The sequence below is a fragment of the Camponotus vicinus genome, unplaced genomic scaffold, assembly GCF_025532165.1.
Source record: "Camponotus vicinus isolate PSW18456_S1 unplaced genomic scaffold, iyCamVici1.0 SCAF_6, whole genome shotgun sequence".
NCBI classification, from domain to species: domain Eukaryota; kingdom Metazoa; phylum Arthropoda; class Insecta; order Hymenoptera; family Formicidae; genus Camponotus; species Camponotus vicinus.
The window spans coordinates 5,161,300-5,182,333 of NW_028141978.1; the positions used below are offsets into that span (position 1 = coordinate 5,161,300).

The following is a 21,034-nucleotide window of genomic DNA, read 5'->3' on the forward strand; positions in this document are numbered from 1 at the left end:
TGTATGGTTTGAAGGGGGCCATCAGATGGTTGCAATGATTTGACCTTAGAGAGTCATTTGAACGTCACGTGAAGGTCATCGTCAATTTCTTAAATGGAACTCCCTATTTTTTTATTGCATATTCTTGTAGCTTATCTCGAAGGCTTTGTTAATTGCAAATTACATATTTTTTCTTCGAAACAACTATGTGTTTTCTTTACATGAATTGATTCCTCTCATTATTTTGTACATAAAAGTATTAAGATAATCGAAAAATGAATATTTTACAAGATATTTTACGGTTTATGTAAAATTAAGAAATGATTCCAAGCCTTATAACTCGAAAAGTACTTGAGGGAAAAATATTTTATTATAGTGTTTTGGAAAGCCCTCGAGATAAGCTACAAGAATATGCAATAAAAAATAGGGGGTTCCATTTAAGAAATTGACGGTGACCTTCACGTGACCTTCAAATGACTCTCCAAGGTCAAGTCATTGCCACCATCTGATGGCCCCCTTCAAGCCATACAACTTTTGTTTGAAACATTTTTTCGTACGATGCGTATTTCTTGAGATATTTCAATGTTCAAGATAAAAAACACCCTGTATAAAGAGCCGGAAGTGATATCGAATCGATCGACTAGTGTTGCAAAAATGCAACGTCGTTAAAAATACCTGTCCCATCCTCGAAATCAGGGCGGCGCGTCGCGTCGCGGCGCGGACGTGACGCGAATTCGCGTGGCGGCGAGAAAAAGGCCCTTGCATAGTCCGATTTCCCGGCGGCAGCGCGCACAAAAGCCAGGGGGATGCCACAGAGCGGGTCGTTGCGCGACCCCATCCTTCCTCCCCGATGTATCCCCGACCACCATGGTAAACCGCTCGCGAGTACCGGGAGCTCGTATCTGATCGGGCCGCTTGTGCACCATCATCCCTCTCCGTCCGCGAAAACACGCGTCAGTGGCTGACCATGTAACTCGCGTGGCGCAGCGCGCGGCTCGGCCTGGTTTTGCGGCGAGTTAGCGCAGCGCGGCTCGACTCGGCTCGGCGCAACCTCGCGAAATAACGCGTGATTTATTCGATCCGCCGTGATATATCGACACCGTCGTTTGGCGGCCCCTCGAGCTGGCTCGCGCGCGTCGGGCGGTATTGTGTTCGCCCGTTGATAAAAGGGCAGGTAGGGATGTGATGTGCCCATTATACGATGTCCACTATTTCTGCGTGATCCTTTTTCAAATAGACGTAATCCGCGGTATATATGAAATATTTATAGAAGATTATTCTCTCGAAAATATACATAGATTGCACGTATTTATATTACCTTAGATTCGCAATTGAACGATTCTCCAGGCAAAAGTTGTTTGAAAATTCCTGAAAATTTCGGAGATCGTAATATAGAGCGGCTTTTCGTTCAGTAAACTTTTTCCACGGCAACTTTTTCAATACGCATTTTATATCTTTGATCTCTATGCGCGTGGTAGCTTCTTCGCGTAAACTATCTAACAGACGGGGCTGAAGTACGCGATTCACGTGAGGAGGATTACAGGCGGACTACACGCGTTTACGGACGAATCATCGCGTAGGCGTTTCGCGCGGGTTCGTCTCTCGTGAATAAGACATTTATGATAATGTCGATGTCGTGCGGAGCTTGCGGAAAATTTAGCAACAGCCGCGAGGAGAGAATTCCTCGCGTGTCTCACCCTTTCGCTCTCTACCATCCCAGAATTTCTATTTCCCCGAAATTCTCTCAGTTTCTCTCCCTCTCCCTCTCTCTCTCTCTCTCTCTCTCTCTCTTTGCGATTCTCTCGCGTTTGCAAGTTTCCTCCAACCTCCTCCCGTTCGCTCCTGTTTCCTTCGTCGTAGAGAGAAGGGAGGAATAGGAAATGAGGTTTATTTAGGTCATCTCTACTCTGTCCCACGACCTCGGGAAATGATTTCCTCCCCTTTGTCCTAAATGTCCGCGCAATCCTAACCCTTTCTAACAGTTGTTTCCTCTCAAACAATACCAGTCGTAAAGTCACGGAATATTCAAATATCTAAAGAAACTACCCTAGAGAGAGATGGTACTCTGCTCTAGACATACTCCGCCAAGTGTACGGTTGATTTCAGAACGCTAAAAAGGTCCACAGATGTAAAAATGTAAATTGAATGTCGAGGTAAACGAAATCCGCTGTCGTTTCCAGGCTGCTCCTATTTTATCCCGCGTCGCCAGCTGATTTTCCGGTTACAGGTGGTTTACGAAAGTCCTGACAATTCGGGAACTTTAAAATCGAGTTGTACCTCTCCCGGAAGAATTATCGCAGCGAGCAACCTCGTACTTATTTAAATTCCTCCCACTCGACCGTGGTACACAATTATAGACGGTAACTTAATCTATTTCGAAATCGCTTGCAAATTTATCCGAACTAGTCGTGAACTTTCAGAATTGATATGCTTGCGCGAGCTCGCTTCATTAGCCTTTCATGACTGACATAAAAACAAGATTAGATAAAATCACGTAAAAAGTGTGTTGGTTCAAAGAGCTTCACTCGAGTGTCCACAATATGTTCAAGTATCTCATTTGGCGACGTTAAATTTTTAGGTGTCGTGTAACGTGCGACTTGGAGCCTGGCGTGGTGTATAAATTTTAATGGGCCACAATATTACCAGAATGAAATCGTCACCGAGATACATTTCGCGCATTTAATGCTCGTATTTTGGCGTTATACGGCCCGTGAATGTTTTTATTTTCAAGTAGCGCGCATTGCATGAAACATTCCTAACGGGCAAACGATAATTAATAGTCGACGCGAAAATTATGAAATCACTCGGCGGCGGGCAGTGGCGGTCGCGTTCTACGGTCGGTCGATCGAAAATAATTAACCGCGATTAATTTCGCACCGGCGGCGCCGAGGCGCACCATTTCTCGCTCCGTTTGGAAAATAATGAAATTACGAGCGCGACAAGCGAGCATCTCGTTCTCGGCAGCGATAAATCTTCGGTCGCAGGAAAAGAAAGTAAAAGTTATATGGAAGACGAGGCGAAACGTGTCGGCGAAGGAGTTGATTTACGTGGCGTTTAAAAATGCTCGTTGGTCCTCCGCTTTAAAATTCGCGATAATTCCGCGACGTAAAATCGATGCGAACTTTCGTAGAGCTTGCAACTGTCTTTGTGAAATCCGCCTGACAAATCGTGTCCGAATGTATCGTTTCAGATTTTGAATTCTTATATGATAATGTGTGTATTTTCAAAACTTTCAAAAAGATTTCAAGACTTTTGGATTCTTAAATGTTTGCTTTTAAAATATCAAAATTCTCGAATTGAGATTTTAAAGAAATTATTTATAACTGTAAAAAACTATCACTTCTAAATTTTTTTCTCCTACAATACATGGTTTTTTAGATGATCCGTCATACGTACAAAAATAAATCTTACTGTTTTCAATTCAAAAACATATAAGCATTTTCTCGCGCACGGATAAAAAAAAGATGCAGCTATCAGAAAAATAAATTTTATCCGAGAGATCTACTGCTTCTCACGTATATTCGACACTTTGTTCTCTTTCATAGTCTCATCTCTCTGATGTTTTGAAACGACTGGTTGAAATAATTATTAGAATGATTGCACAGGTCATTTTATATAGAACTCACAAATTTTGTTTTAATTTTGTTTACTAATTATATTTCAAATTAAAATTCTAAAATTCGTCTGGGGGAAAGAGAGAAAATTCAAACGAACAATAATTGTTTGTAATTTAATTAAATCCTATATCACATAAAATGCTCTTTACTTTTAATTGCTTATAATTGTATGTGAACACTTATTCCTATAACATAATTTAGAAAATTAATCAAGTTAATTAAGAAAAAGTCGATTTTAAATTGATTAAAAAAGAATTAAGATAAAAATACTAAAAAATAAGAACTTTTATGCATTACAATTACAAAAATAAATTGAATCTTCTAGAAAATATTTTAATCATATAAAGTGCTTTGCTTAATTACTTGAAAAATAAAATATTTCTAAATACGTAGAAAATATGCGAGAAAAACGATAGTTTAAGAAACTTAATGATCGATGTGAACGTAAAGTGTATGTGAGATAGTTTTACAGAGACACGTTTTATCGGGTTCCTTTTTACGCTTGCACTTTGTTAATAAAGACACGGATTAAGGGGATGCGACATCGAATGGTCCGGGGATTATATCTCCCGTCGCATCACGTGAGCGTATTTTTGCAACTAATCGGTTCGTTGCACGGTTCGTAGAATGTAGTCGAGCGACTAATGAGAGCTTCGTATAAGAGCGACTTTTACGAGCAACCGCCATTATTTTGCCTCTCCTTGATACAAAGAAGAGACTGTACTGACAATAATGCGTTCTCTGCCCCTCGGGCGTCCTTATGAATTAAAAATTTTTTTCCTATATATATATAATGTTATTTTATTTCATTACATTCTATTTGCAATTCGCCATTTTGAATATGATTTATACGTTCCTTAATCAAGAATATGCAAAATTTAATGATGGACAACTCTGTCAAATAATCAAACAAGTCGAGTTTCGGCGCATTCATAAATTTATGTTATTCTAATATCTAAAAAATGTTTGAGCGCGCATATTTTGAAGATATAAGAATTCATATGTTGGGATTTTTACGTTTCTGAATTTTTATTTGACTAATGATGTGAAAAAACATGAATATAAAAGATATAGAAGCTCGCAGAGGATAATAGGAAAAGAGTTGTCGAGAAAAGATTGAGGGGAGAGAAAGAAAAGTATACAAATATATTTATGAATACGCCGCAACTGCTCTTGACAGCCATTGAATTTCGCGGCTTGCATACCCACGTAGAGAACTTCGCAGAAACGCGAGTGCATATCATCACACGGTAATTACGAAATCCAATCCTTATAGAGAATTTAGAGAGGGATTTTTGATATAAGTAAAAAGTTTTTTATTTCTTGCCGACAAAAAGAATTTAAACTCGTGATATCTAAAAATACTGGTACGCTAAAATAAATACCGATAAACATTTCGTAGAGACGTCAATGCGCGTTTCCGAATGTTACGATTTGAGTGACAATCGTCTCGCATTTATTGCTGTTTTCGCACGCACACACGTGCATGCATATATTCGAGCAGAAAGTATGCGAGAAGGAGAGCCTCGCGAGAGATATTTCAGACGACGCGGAGAGAAACTTCCATCGATTCCCCTGCATGTCGACGATTTCTCGGCGAGTTACCCCTCCGACACTTTGGACAAGCTGCACGTACGTACCATGTCCAACTACGGTCAGACGACATGAAATTTCCTCTATGGAAATCAACTTTCGTTCGACAGATGTAATTGAGCGCGCGCTTGTTTGTGAGTATACCAATGTTGGGCATTGAGCACTTTTGATTGCACGCTTCGAATGAAAACGCAATGTAAATATGATGATTTATTGACGAAGAACAAGATTGATATACAGGCGGCCAAAGTACGCGTATGATTTCTCGTGGATTCGTTGAATGCCTGGTATTTGTCAATTGCCGTTATGACAAAGTGAATATCGAATTTCTCCCGCACAAAAGATAACTTTTAATACAGAATTTCAAGAGGAGAGGAAAAGCGTAATTTATTCAAAATCAGTCATGCAAGATAAATGTATCCTAAATTTAAAATATAAAACATTTAAAATTAATTTTGTATGTTTGTGTTACATATATAGAAGTGTTATTTTTACATAAATATTTGTGTAATTCAAGCAATTAGCAATTCATTAACAGTACAGAATTTGAAGAGAAAGCAAGAATCACTAGCAATATATCTAATTTAACTCACGCGCGTAGAATATCGTCAAATGCGTCCTAAATTTTCTAAATTTAGAAATTTAAATTAGATATATTGCTAGTGATTCTTGCTTTCTCTTCAAATTCTGTACTGTTAATGAATTGCTAATTGCTTGAATTACACAAATATTTATATAAAAATAACACTTCTATATATGTAACACAAACATACAAAATTAATTTTAAATGTTCTATATTTTAAATTTAGGATACATTTATATTGCATGGCTGATTTTGAATAAATTACGCTTTTCTCTCTCTCTCTCTCCTCTGCTCTTGAAATTCTGTATTCTTTTAATAGATCATTAATCTCGTAATTTCGATCGTAATTTAAATGATTAAACATGTAAATATATATACACACATGTGTATTATCCTTTTCCGCTGATAGAAAATCTCCTGCACAAAATGATGCTACGTGTAATTAAAATAAAATCGTTTTTAAATTGTAGCTTACGCGAAACCTGCTCTTCAAAATCTGCGTAGATTGATATTGATGATGGCCACGTGCTCCAGACAGAATGTAATTTCCACATCTTTAATGTGAATCCTGTCACAAGAGTATTAAGACTGCTAGAGAAATTAGAGTGCTGTGAAATCCGAATCACACTTGTCAATTTCTCCCGAGATTATGAAATCTGTAAATCGAAAAACTTTTGACGCGTCATTAAATTCTAGATAAAGGCCTCGCTTCGATATGCTGTTAGAGATTCGGCTAGAACTTTGTAACGCTCTTGACAAGGTTCTTGGTACAACGCCATAAAATAATAATCCACACTGCCGAACTGATTTGCTGATTCAATTACGTAAGAGTACTCGTCAATTTTAAAACTGTAGGTACCGAAGAATCGTAAGAAAAAATTTTGATAATTGCAATTTCTAGAAACTAAAAATGTAATAATTTAGATGTAAAAAATTAAATAGTTTCAAAGAATTAAAAGTGATAAAAATCGATTTTTTAAATAAATATTAAACCCGGCCATTTTAACATTTCGCAAGCATCTAAAATTTAAGTTCCGCGAGCTGCGAATTTCTCAAACGAATTTAAGTGACTAAATGTATATTCGCAGAGCACGTTAAACTTGAACCTGCGTCCGATTAACGTCGCACAGGGTATGTGTGTACGTTCCCTCATCTGTTCCGCATATATATTTCTACATCCGCGCATATCGGCCTGTCTACTTTGTGCGCACCGGGTATGCACAATCGAAAATCCGCTTAGCGAAACGCGTGGCGTTAGTTTCGGACGTTTCTCGCCGAGGCTGATCGTAACGTTCTAATTTGGAGCACACTCGGTTTCATGGTATTACCGCGGGAGGAGGAAACGGCCACGCGGTAACTGTAACGGGGCCGGCTGTGTTCGTGAGCGTTATGTCTGCCGGGGTGCCAGCTGGCGCTCCGTGGAAAAGTAAATAAATGAACGCGTAAAATTTAACTAAATTTCAAAGTTTCTCGAGGCGCGACTCGTCCGGGTGTCGAAACGACGAATACCGGCTCTTTCCATTGTGCTGACGGGAAAAACTGCAATTGGAATAATCAGCTACGACCAGTTGGGTAAAGTATGCCACGCGTAACCCGTCGACTTCTTTCGTAGAATATATAATCTAAAAAATCGTCGATTAACGCGACGCAACATCGAAGATTAAGGTTATCATTCCTTCCTGTTGCGGTGTACGTTATTGAATTGCGTCTCGGCTCGCAGCGTACACAAAGCATTAGCAAACGGAAGAAAGAACGAAAGACCTTCCGTCTCTTGTATTCGCATTCGATTTCCAATGTAGCTACGGCTTGTTCCAGCTTTACCAAAGGCTTCATACATCCACGGGCTCCTTTGATACCCTCTTTGTGTACCCTTTTGAGGGTACACGCCAACATGGCGAGTCGGCGGAAAGCTTCGAGCGGAAGCCGCGACGAGCTTTTTCCGATCCCGTTCGTATAAAGGATCCCGTGTTTACGCGCACCTGGAGTTCAGAAACTGCGATGCACAATGCCCGCAACAATGGAGACTGCGCTAGCAACCCCTTCACCGCACCCGCATTCCTCCCTCTCTCCTCCCTCCTGTTGTCGCGCCAACGGGATTCAGAGGCGAGCGTAGAGTTTTATGCAAATGGTACAAACGCGCTCAGCGTTATGATGGCGAAATAATTTGCTCCAAGAAAAGTCGATGCTTTCTTTAGCGACGCGGAAATCTGATATACATATCTGATATGCATTCGTATAAATATATATTCTATAATTCTGTGTGTGAGACGGAGTTTCAAATTAGTCCGTTCTTAAAATAATCGCCAGTCTTCTTTTAATAATAGAAAGCTTAATCGTTGAATATTAATAATGTTTTTTAGTCCGCGGAAGCTTTCAGGTTCTGAAACGTTTTAGATTTTTTCAGATATTAGATTTGAAATCCGCTCAATTCGATTCGGATTCTCTCGCGGTTCGGGATCTTCGAGTCCTTTGGTTGTACCACACTCGACCGACTACGAGAGCGGAAAATTTTATTGAAACGAAATATACGATGCGAACGCGGACAAAGTAATAAAAGGAAAATATCGTCTGCTCGGCGCGCGCAATTAAACGCAGAATTAGTCCGCGGGCGAGGTGAAAAAAATATACCGGGAGTGCGAGGGCCAAAGAGAGAGGGAGAGAGAGAGAGAGAGAAAGAGATGGGAAACGCTCGTTGGAAACACACGCGCGCACGTAAAGTTCTCGCATCGTTGCAACGTTCGCGCTATCCGCGGGGACACTGCAAATCCGGTTAAGCTCGCTTCTGATTTCAGCGTGTGTATCTCGTGTGTTGCACTCCCTTGTGATCTCTCTTTGCAGTTCCCGCATCTCTCTGTCCGCCATATATATTTCTTTTCTTTCTTCGATCTGTGCCTTCTCGTTTTCCTCTATTCACCATTGATCGCGAATATACGCTCTCCCAACTAAATAGATTCGTGTACATCGAATGATCTTCAAATCTAAAGAAAAAATATTTCCATAACATTGAAGCGTATCTTTGTTTGCGGATTTTTATTAATTATTTATTCGAGTATATATGTATATATGCATATGTGTCGTAGACTTTTTACTTATAAATTCACTCTTTTTACAAAAACTTTGTGCTTTATTAAAAGACTAAATCTATTTATGGAAAAGCTGATTTTATGAAAAATTACAATGTATACATCGAGACAAATATTAATGTGAGGTTTCCCTGTATTTGCTTTCTCGCAAATCATAATAGGTTTCTATTATTTTTCATTATAATCACGGAATAAGCCTTCGGAATTGCTCAAAGACGTTGATGAACGAAGCCAAGTATTCTTCAATGTTGCACTTTTTTATTCCGTCGCTTACCAAGAAGTGCTACTCGCCGAGGGCGAGGGCGGACCGCGGAATGCCATTAGCGGGCGGTCGCAATATCGCCGCAAGTAATATCGGAAATATCGATAGACAGACTTTGTTCCACGCTGTCCGGCGGCTCGATAACTCTCGCAGAAAATGCCGAGGTAACGGCGAAGGCTTAATTAAAAAATACTTGCAGTCTGCTGTAATTACGCGGTGGACTCGTCGCGCGCGCGCGTATGAAAGGAAGAGAAAGCGGAAGGAAAGGCGCTCGCGAGATCTTGTCAAGTCTGTCAGTCGTTTCCTCTTGCTCGCCTCTTCTCTTTCTCCGCTTTTTCCTCCTCTTTTCCCATCGACCGACAGTCCTTGTCGTCCGAGGGTACAAGTAGACACGGCGGAAAAGTAATTAACGTATGTGCGTTTCAAACACGAATGCGAGTGAAAATGAAAAACCGCACGTTAGGTTAGTTACCCGACACCAAGCTAGAAGGGGATGTAGCGGATGGAAGGTCGAGAACGAAGGGGCACGTAAGCGGTCTCGTTGGCGGTGCACCGGTTTATGCATTTTTTAACTCCGGCCGCCCTGTTAATTCCCGAAGAGACTCGTGTCGGTTAAAATGGGTTTTTATATCATCGCGCGCTCCCTCTGATATTAATGTGATGAAAAGGGCGTTAAGAGAGCTCGATAAAGTAGCGAGAATCCGAAAGCTTCGAGGCTATCAGGGTGCAAAATTGCACGATATCACGCCGGCAAAATTTTGCGCGAGAGACTTTAGCAGCTTTCTTAGAGTTCTCCGAGCGAACGTTCGCAGGATCCTGACATCTGTCAACAATCATAGTCATTAGACACTCGTAAAGTTGGCGCGAGGCTACAACTTTGCGCGGACGATTACAATTGTCCCCGGCAGACAACTATGAACGACGACGACGACGATGGACGGAAAACAAGAGCGCGACCATTCGTGGTAGACGAGCATCCGTCACGAGCAGCGTGTTTGCGCGCGAGAGCGCCGAAGTTTGCCGCCTCGAAATCGTCGTCGAGGAAGTTATGATTAACGTTAATTCGCGAAAACGAGCGCACCCAAGTCGGGACCGCGATTCCGCCCCCGGCTCCTCCCCCTGGCATTCGTTTGTTCCATAGATATTTCATGCCTCTCCTCTCTCGCCCCTCGTATATCATCCCCATAACACATGGTGCCATCCCTGGGGAGAGGGTAGCTGCACACAGACTCCCGTTGCGCCTGCGGAGGTGACACAGGCGGCGACGGCGGAGCATCTCCGTATCTCCTCCAAAAGCGAAGGCGAAGGAAGGCGAGGTGGACTTGTGTGGGTTCTGCACGGCTGGCTGGTTGGCTGGAAGAAGGAAAGGACAGGTTGATGCCTTAATTTATCACTGTGACCATCTTCTAGAGACGTCGCCGCGAGGAGACGTCCATCCAGTCGTCCCGTCTCGTTTCGCCGCCCGCCGTTGCATGTCCACCAAAATGGCTCTTAATCAGCCCCGATACAGCTGTCTGCGTCGGTAAACAGTCTAATGTAAAGCGGATTCCGTGCTTTTCGAGTTGTAAAGAAATATCTTGTGATGCGAGGTCTCTCTCTGTCGGGGATATCGAATGATATTTTTATTGGTTGCGCTCAATGTCAGATTAAAGCTTTTAAGTAAACGGAGATTGAATCGGAAAGAGAAAGAGATGCACGAATATAAAATTTTTTCCGAAATGGAACATGAGAGTCGTTATAAAGTTGATTTGTAAAGTGTTGAAGCATCAAGTGTTATATACTATCATATAATTGTTATATACTACGTCAAGTGTTTAATACTATTTACGCGAATTTTTCATTATTCCATGCTATCTCCACGTGATTACTCGAGCTAACTCATAAATTAAATATCAAATTCATTCGCAGCGTGGATCATGTTTGCGCATAAATTAAATATTCCCTCTCTGTTGATGGGAAACCACAAAAATGAACTGGATTCAAAAGTAACGAGTAACTCGAGCTAGCGCGTAATAAGCGGCAAAGATAATGTTTGTTTGCCACGCCACGGTAGGGTGGGTTCACTTTCCAAGGTGCGTTTTCTAGGCGTAGTCTGCTAATTGTCGATGCGTCTATTTTTACTCGCTTCTATGCGAGAGTAAAATTCGTTTTTACTCATCATGCTTGTTGTATTATAATTAGACAAATCGACTGTGTTGCCTCCGTCGCGAATTTACGACTCGTTGATTTAAGTCATCGACGAGTTCTCACGATCGATAGATCCGCTGGCAAGATCCTATTTGATTCTCGAGCACGACTCTGTCGGTCGAGAGCTCTCGTTCGATTACATCGGTCAATCGACCGTGAACAGTTCCTCGATTGCATTTCAGGTAACGAGAAAAACATTCGGCCATTCCTTCCTCGAACACATGTTAAGCGATCGGTTCTAGTGGAGCGGAGAAGAAACCGTACAATTACGAGTAGCCCTGGCAGACGTTAACGAGATTCGACAACTAAGAACAAGCATTGTTTCTCAGACCGCAAACCCATTCGCGTAGTTACTATACAGGAGAGCCGCGTCCCCACGTTCGTGTAGCATGGTAGATTAGACTAAGATCGCAAGTTATACGAGGTAGAAAAATTCCGGTGTTTCAAGAATATAAAGAAATATCTAAAGAAAATAAGAGAAATTTTTAAAGAGAGCCGAGATAACGAATAAAGAAATAAATTTCGAGAGATTGAGAAAAGTTACGATTTTAAAACGTGGTAATGCCAATAGCGGGAATCGAATATCGGCCATATTTCATGCGATAAATAAAGATCGAACGTAGACTTAACGTATACATGCGCGAGCGAGTTGCATGGCGTATTATACCGTTACATTTGCGGCAATTCCGATCGCGGGGAAACTTTCGCCGTAAAACATCATCAAAGCCATATACACGCGCCGGGAAATCAACTGGAAGGCGCCGCCGCCCCGGAAGTGCTCCAGGTATTTCCACATTCATCGCGCAAAGCGGATAACGCGAACTTAGTAATCGGCGAAAGAGGTAATCCGCATGACTGGTAACAAATCCACGCAAGCCCCTTTCTCCGTTTTCTCCGTTTCGCTCGAATAGCCGCAAACTCCTCGAAAGTACCTAATCTGAGGAGATCCGCGAATTCAAGGAAGAATAGAAATAAATTAAAAATAAATTGGAGACAAAAATACAATAGTATCGTGAAAAATTTCAGGATAAGAGTCAGAAATTTACAAGCGGTTATTAAATTTTAAATAATCTTAAATTCGATTCGCAAAGATTCAATTTGTCATCACAGAATCTTGGAAAATCCGAAAAGAATTCACGAATCTTGGAGAGAAAGAGAGAGATCCGATATTCGAAGGACTTTGGCAAAGATCCTGTATTCTCGCCAGCCAATGTACGACTACGAATCGCGACCCGAAATGCGGACGAAGTTGCTGGTGAACAAGGTAATCCCCGCGACTGGTAACAAATCCGCGCATCTCCCCTTTCTCCATCTTCTCGTTACAGCCGAGAACACACGACGAGTTTCGTTGTATTACTTTACTTGTACGTACAGCAGTGCTTGCTCGGTTGCATTTACATACCGAAATAACACAGTAAACATAGCCAATTTTCGGCATTATTAACTCTTAATTCAAGAGAAACGCGAAATTACTCCGCTTAAATCTATCAAATATTTCAATATATCAGTGATTAACGTCAACAGCGAGCCCACTTGATGTTCATTAATCTCGTCAATAGTTATAATCGCTCGTATATTTTCAACGAGGACTGCAATTTAAATGGATTTTCCATCGATTTTTGATTGATTTTTCATTATGCCGAGCAGATCGTCACGGAATATAATAGAGTGAAATTCAGTGCAAAGTTATTGATCCAGTTTAACTATAGTCGTTTGCGCTCGTTAACGATATTCCAACCATTATTTCATTACGTGCCAGAAGAATACGAGAAATTTCATATTTTACCACTTACATTCCTATTCCAAATTCCGAATATTTTTTATTAAAGAGAGATATTTTCAATACGCGAGGTGCATATTCAATAATCTACATCTACGCAGCTTGTTAAATTTTACAGTAATTTCCAATGTAAATTAGCCGAGTAATTAAGCTCAAGATACAAAATTCTTCTCTCGGGGGAAAAGAGTAATGCAAATTGCGCCTCTTTGAAACCGTCGTTTCAAACTTTCGAGTCACTTCGCGAGCACTTGGAGCGATCCGACTAGAGCCGTCTTTTCGTCTTGACAGAATTCCTTCGCTATTGCCGGCACCTATTCGGCGGACAAATTTCGCATAAAATTACCGAGGACGAAGATTCAGGGCCATCCGAGCCACCGCGAGGTAATATTTTTAGCGTACGCGCCGCGAGCGACAAGCACACCGTCAAAACCGCCGAGGCGAGGGTTGCAAGGGAAAACCCCGTTCGTGGAAGGCGGTAACGTAATCCCGGGCAATTTGTCATTCCCCGTGTACGCCGCTTCTTATTTTACCCGGGTGGTGGACACGACGTTGGCGTGCATCAGCCGGCGACCCTCGCGGGAGAGTAAATTATGCGTGAGGGTGGCTTTAGTGGTGGATTTGGCGGCGACAGGCAACGCGCAAGAGACTACCGCGATAAACGAATATAATCAAGAATTTTTTTTTGGAATAACGATAGAAATATTCTGGCTTCTCTCTTGAATTTTGATGTATTCTAAATACATCAGAGGTTTATGAAATTTAGAAATGTTTTACTTCTACGGAATATAAAAAGCCCGTTTTGCTTCTTTAAATTAGAAAAAAGTTTTTACTTTTTTTTAAGTATGTTAACATTTTTATCTACGATTCTTCACTCGAATTACACAGCTTAAAATTTCTTTAATTTTTCAAATTATATCATTAATCGTTTTATATCATTTGCGATTCTAGTCGAAAATATCGTGAGCCACCAGATTACAATTATTTCGGTAAATTCTTTCAATTTTCACACCTCTAAAAAATTCTAAAAAGAGTCTTTCTTAAAAGAGTCGCGATTTAGATATTCATCTGGGAAATAATATCCGGAAAAAGTTTCCTTCGCCTTCTGTCTCCCCAATTTTACACGAGGAGCGACTTGGCTACTTCTCGCTGTGTCATTCTTGTTGGCGATTATCCAGGAGGGGCACTGAACATCTCGATGTCGACGTCGTCTTCATTATAAAGATGCCGCCATGCCCGGCAGTGACTTCCGTTCACGAACGTCACTAGTGTCCGAACAGCTGAAGCACAATGTCATTCGCGTGACATCGTCGCGTGCGCGACGATATGATAGATTGCGCCTTCGAAGTGTATGGACAGATAATCGAGAGAGAGGAAGAGTAGCGCGTGCATACATTTACATTATGTAATGATGCTACCTCTGGCTACCATCCGCTCACAATACGTCTGCGGGATCAAGCCGGGATACGCTCGGCCATCGTACGATCATCGTACCATTCCAACTGGAAGCGATAAAGTTAGTTGCCTGAAGCATGTAGCTCGATCGCCGAACTAATCCCTTACGATCTGCACGCTGGACATGCGATCGATCCTCGTCACTGAAGTTTGTATCGATCACGATGCATTAAATCCAACGGTCGCCGGTCAACCTGGCAGTCGCGATCGCCATGTGATGGACTGGCGTGCAGATAATATGTACTTCTGGTTCGATATACAACTAGTACTGACATCTTCGCATGGAGAGGGCTGTACGAGGCCTACGGCATGAATAATAGGATCCAAAGTGAGAAGAATAGCGGCGTCTTTATAAGCAAAAGTCCCCCTGTATTACTGTAATTGAGATTTATTTCAATTGTCAATTACAGGAAACGGCGAAAAATGAAATCACGACGATGATTTTCCATTAACTGTCTTCAAGAAAAATCGACATCTCGAGTTCATCAGACGCGTGATCTCATCTGCGTAAAACAGTGTACACTGTTTTACTTTTATACGTGGTATCTCGCGTAAATTACGTTGCGGATCGCGGCACTTCCGTATGCATAGACCAGTTTTACGCGCGTCATTTATTACGACTTTCGAATATGAAAAAAAAACGAGATACCACCCGAGCTCGCGGTGTACGTCGCGTAAAGAGGACGAGTCGAACGCTCTCGGGGAAAAAGGTAGACGCGCGGACATATTCCGGGAGAGCAGGCAGATGGTAGATCGTAAACAACGTTCAACGATCATCGCCGAGCCCCTAGTATGGCAGCGAGAACGGAGGAGCAGGGGAAGAAGCTCGTTTTAACCCTTCGTTACCGCTCTCCCCGCCCCTCTACGGTCGGCATAAATCACCGCGCAAAGTTATATTAACGGTATTTCACACCGCGGCGTTTCACGCGGCCCCGCACACGCTCTCCACATCCACGGGGTCAGGAAAAGTAAGTGGCATGTTGGGCTAGGTCGAGATGCTTACCGCGGCATGAGATAGGGAGTTGCCCGGGTGGGTTTCGCGCCAAGATTGCGTCTCGCCTTACGGAATCACCTGCGCTATCTTTCCCAAAGCCGCCACCACCTACCCCCCGGCATATAATTCACTTTTCACGGGAAGAGAAAAAAAAGAGAGAAGGAGCGGGAGATAAGAAGCGCGAGGAGAATAAGACTGTTCGAGGAATCGACGTAAATAAAAATCGATAAACCGAAGGGAATTCGAGAGGCTGCAGCGTTACAGCTCGGGCGATTAAAACGCTAAGAATCTTTATTCGTCCCAGCTGCTAAACGTCCCGGGTGACATCTCGGCGGAAGAAAAATGGGATGCAAGTTGCTCGAAGATAAAGTTGCCGCTACTTGCACGCGCTTTTCTCCGGGCACTTTGTAGAACGACACTTCCCGTAACCGTTTTACGAGAAGGAATATTTTAAGTGACATCAAAGAGCTCATCTCTAGGAGATCAAAACTTTTCCATTGATCCGTCCAAGTTCCGCAAATTGTGCTATAAATGTAAAACGAATGTCGTTTAAAGTGAAAAATTCCAATGATCGCGTGTCTGAGGACCAAATTTCGGCTATTCTCGTGTAAAAATTTCAATTTCAACGTCGAAATTTCAATTCCAACTCATCGTCCCGACGATTTCGCGAAACAACTGCGAGCTTTGTCGGATTCCTTTCGCACTTTTCATTAAAATTTCACATTTTCCACATCAAATCATATAATATATTTCATAATTAAATTAAACGTCAAAATACCACAATATAAATAAAGATATGGAAATATTTAATATGGAAGCGCACATGATCAATTATATATGTATCGTAATGTTTTAATAATTTAATCCGCGAAATATGTCGTAGCACTGTAATTTCCACATTCGATATAAATCGGTCGAATTAATTTCGTTAAAATAATTTAATTAAAAGACCTGGCGCAAATTATATCGAATATTTTCACGCTAAAATGATAATTTAAACAAATCAATCTATTTGCGTCAGAGAAATAATAGATCCGAAGATATTACAATTAATCGCACGACATATCAACGCGATTAATCACTCGGTCGAACGACCGGATTTTCCGCCGACGAAAGAAACTTGCAATAACTTGGCGTACAAAAGCCGCACGATTTTCCATCTGTCGCGGATACAGCAGGTGGCTGGCTAGTAACAACTTCATGAAATACAAAGTTGGTTGCAGCTTCGCGCGGTATTTGCGTCGGACTATCTAACGTCGGGACAAAACATTCTGCCCGGTTTGTTTTAGATGTTACGCCAACTTTCGCCCTCTCCCGCCCCCAACCCCTTCGCTCCCTCCGAGTCCAACTTTGCAGCTTCGTTACAATTTCAGGATCACAACGAATAATTTCGCATCAGGCAAAATTATGCCGCGTACGTGCGCGCCAAAAGTAACTCACTTTAATCGTGTAATCCGCGGGACTCGCCCCTTTCTAATTTCAAACTTGCGTTCCGATTATACGCCGGGAATGATTCGCGTAGCTTGCCCGCGGTAAGATTATCCTGTTTACGACGAATTAATATTATTGAGGGACCGTTATCTGCTTTAGTAAATCGTACAATAAACACCGGAATTATAAGCAGGGTTGTAGCAGGAATTTCGCATATATATATATATATATATCGATTGCTACTATTCGACTTAATCGGCTCCTTAATCTTTAGGCGGGATCTTTGAAGAAAATTGCATAGCCGGTGCGGGTTTCGTTCTAGATTGCACGCACCGCGGATTATCGTTTAGTCGGATATACGATACTGGATGGAAATCAAGAGTTATAAATTACGTGCTCCGCGTTACTTTATGGTTTTTTCAATCGCTCGCACCCGGAGCCACGCGATTGTTACGACTCCCGCGAGACATTCGAACGACCCGTTGGCGTCGCTTGTTATTTTTAGATAATATCAACGAGACATGCGTGCGTGCGTCCGTGCGTGCACGCGTATTCGCTTAGGGTGTGCACCTGCTAAGTACACACGCCTCGAAAAGAGGGAACGGTCTGACTACGCTCGTTGAAAAAAAAACATATGTCAAAGCCACATAAATTCCTTATCGATCGGAGTGTAAGACGTTAACAAGTTTACGAACATGCCAAATATGAAAGACAAACAATACGTAGAAATTATTATGTATTTCTGAATTTCGTATATTTTTAATCCGTTCAATTATGCGTATTCTGAGATCTCCATCATTGATTACTTTTGGATCCAGAACTTTGTAAAATTCAGTTTAGCTTTGTTCGGTTTTAAATACTCTTAGCTCCTATCGCTGCACGTTTCGCTGCGAGTTTCTTTACGAGATGGATGAAGACCCGATAAACTTAATTCCTTGTCTGCGCGAATGAAGTTCGCGCTCGAAGTAAAAAGAATAGCGAGAGGAAATCTAACGCGGAGATCCGGCTACGGGAATGGCAATTATAGGCTTCATTTCGCTGCAGCTCCAATTATCGTCATCATTCTTTGTTCGATGGACCGTCAACTCCAGGCAATGGACACGCCGGCCCGGACGAACCGGAGTGGATGATGCATCTCGCCTCGCTCTTGGATCGTTTAATTAAATTTGCCCGAAGACTGTCGTTCTCGTTAGGATGAAAAATTCTGTCTCGCGCCTGCGGAGCGATAGGTTCCGTTGTCTCGACGCCGCGCTAATGTGATAATTAAAATTATTTTATCGCCGTGTCTCTTGCGAAGGGCGAGATAACTTTGAATAAAAAAAGAAAACGAAAGTAGACGGACTGCGCTATTGAAAGGGCGACATTCGATTAAAGCAATTATCTCCATTAACGTGCGCTTTGAGCGGAGCGTTGATAATCTTTCGACTAGACATATACGGAATACGAAGTTCAAATTTTAGGAATTTTGGATCTTGGTATTATTTACAATTAGAGAGAGATTTATTAAATCTTTTTATCTTTTAATCATAAAATTGATAGAGAGATGCATATTTGAATTTTAAAATTCCTACAATAATTGAAATCTATAAATGTGAAAGCGCGCACATGCTTTATCGCATTCTTTATTTTATTCGAGAATTTCGCAAAGAATTTAATAAATTTTATATAATCTTATACAATTCTCTCTCTGATTGTATTTTGTTCATATTTTTCTGCTATATTTTAATGAACATTATCAAGTCAAAAACATTTTCTCGATAAAATCTATTATAAAGAATATATATATATATATATATCGATTCAGCTATTTCTCACTTTTTTTAAATTTCCATCAAAGTTTCCGATGCTGCGTCGTCGACTGGAACAGAGACAGCGACGGCTGTTATTGCGTTTGAATCGCGCCGGCTTGATTGATAGATTGATCGGTAAACGGAAACGACTCTACTGAATTTTATGCCGTATCCAGGACCAAAAAGACGGTCGGTTCCGCTTCGGACTCGCAGCGGGAACAATGTATTTATTGAAGTGTCACTTATGAAAAATGAAGAATTGAAGATTAGATGGATTGAAAATTTTTTTCAATTATTCAATTATTACAAATCTCGAGAAAAAGAATTTGACTCTGTACGCGCTATTAAATATCTATATTCATGTCAAAAATCTATATTACAAGTCTTAAATACATATTTTTTAAATATTAATTTTTATCCCCAATTTCCAAACATTTTTTTCTCGCGTTTACAAAATGTGAGGTAAGCTTAAGGGGCACGGAAGGATGAGGTGGAACGGAAAAGCAATCAAGCCCCATCCGAGCGCGCGTATAGACGGAGAACAGTAATAATAATCACCGGTTGCATCGACGACGTCCGATAACAAATCCCGAAGAGGGAGTTGGCGGAGAGACAATCGCCGATAATAAAAATAAAATTGACGCTGCCTCGGCGAGAATCGGGCGATTTTTCCTGCTTTTTCCCGAATCGTCGTTCACGGCATCCTCTCGTCGCGCGTTCTTTTTTATCCCATTTTATTTTCCGACGCGTCGCGTCGGTTGCTCATCCGTCAACGGATCGAAGAGGAGGTGCGTTGACGCGTCGACGGAAACGGTAAAGCTTCCGGCGTTATTTTTGACTTTTCGCCCGCTCTCGCCGCGTCGTAAATCAGCGTAGCGCCGGTGCGCGCAATTCTTCCAAAATTCATTGGAATTCTCGCTGGCGCCGGACTGTAAAACTTGGAAGATAGGACAGAGGCATCGCGATGCGACATCCCTATTTTTACGCGACGACATCTCTCCCCGGCATTCGCCGAATGGCGAATTTCCGCGTGTTTATTCCGCACGCAACTAATTAAATTTCCGATGCGAAAAGCACAATGCGCGCAGTGGGCACTGACTCGAAATATTCGCGGTTGTTTGATATGCGATTATTACAAGTTTCCGTTGGCGGTCCGTTACACTCTCGATTGAATTAATTCGACCCTCTCGTACAATTACAATCGCGGGTGTTCGATTAAACCGCGAGAGCCACGCGCGAATAAACCGTAAACGCGTAATTAATCACCCTCGTATTCGTTGCGATTCCACAGTCGAGTGATCTCTTACAAAGGGTGTCGCGAGTTAATCATTGTTATTCAAGAGGAAGCGTCGATTCCCGCCATTCCCGCCCCGGCGATCAAGATCCATCGGAACTTGCTCGTAGTGCATGGAATTTAAAACAAGGGACACCGTGACACCGTGACACGTTTAGAATCTGGCAATTCAATTTAGGCAACGATAACAAGATAAGATGTCTAAATCCTCGCCAATATAACGAATCTTACATCTTACGATGCAGAAATTCTCGAGAAGTACATATTTAAATCTATAAATTTCAGGATTACTCGATCAAATATTTATAGTAATTTTTTTTTTAAATTAATAATTACGCTTATTAACAATCAGAGGTCGCTAATTCCATATTTTTCTCGTCAACTGCTCGCTTTCGCGCGCTCTCTCTCCAAAAAGCAATGTAAACCTGCCCAGCGCGAGAAAGAAGCATCACGACGCGTTCCGCCAGACTTAATAATTCAAACGGAGAAGCCGGGGCGTCTGGCAAAATCGCAACGATACAATGTTTCTTTCCGTCCGGAACCTTGTTGATTCTCTTTTGTTTCTCTCCTTTATGCCCCCACATACCTCCGAGATTTTTACGAGTATTTCATGGCAAAGAGTGAAGGGGAAAAAAAGGAGGCACGGACGGCAGGGGGCTCGCTGCGACTCACGAGCAAAAAGGTATGAAATTGAACCACCGCACTTGCAACTTGCGCTCTTTGAGTCAGGGCTAATTAGCTGAACTCTCTTCAACAAGGTCAACGGCAAGAACGATGTACCGGGAGTTGGGTTGGGTACTTTTGAGGTTAATTCAAGGCTGCGCGTCGCTAAGCAGGGACTGTGACCCGCGCGGATGTAATTTCTGCTTTATTTTCTGGAGAATGGAAGCAACGCTCTGCATGTCGTCACGCGAGCTTCTGACGGCGAATAAGTGTTTGTAGCCCGGACATGTTTACTGTCGAGCAAACGCTTCGTTTAAATCCTTTTT

At 41.8% G+C, this 21,034-nt stretch overlaps 1 protein-coding gene across 4 annotated transcripts in view; it reads right to left on the reverse strand.

Moving 5' to 3' along the window:
• Fas1 (fasciclin 1 Fas1 domain-containing) overlaps positions 1-21,034 on the reverse strand; it is a 279,676-nt gene that overhangs the window by 177,250 nt on the left and 81,392 nt on the right. The gene's annotated exons all lie outside the window — the stretch shown is intronic.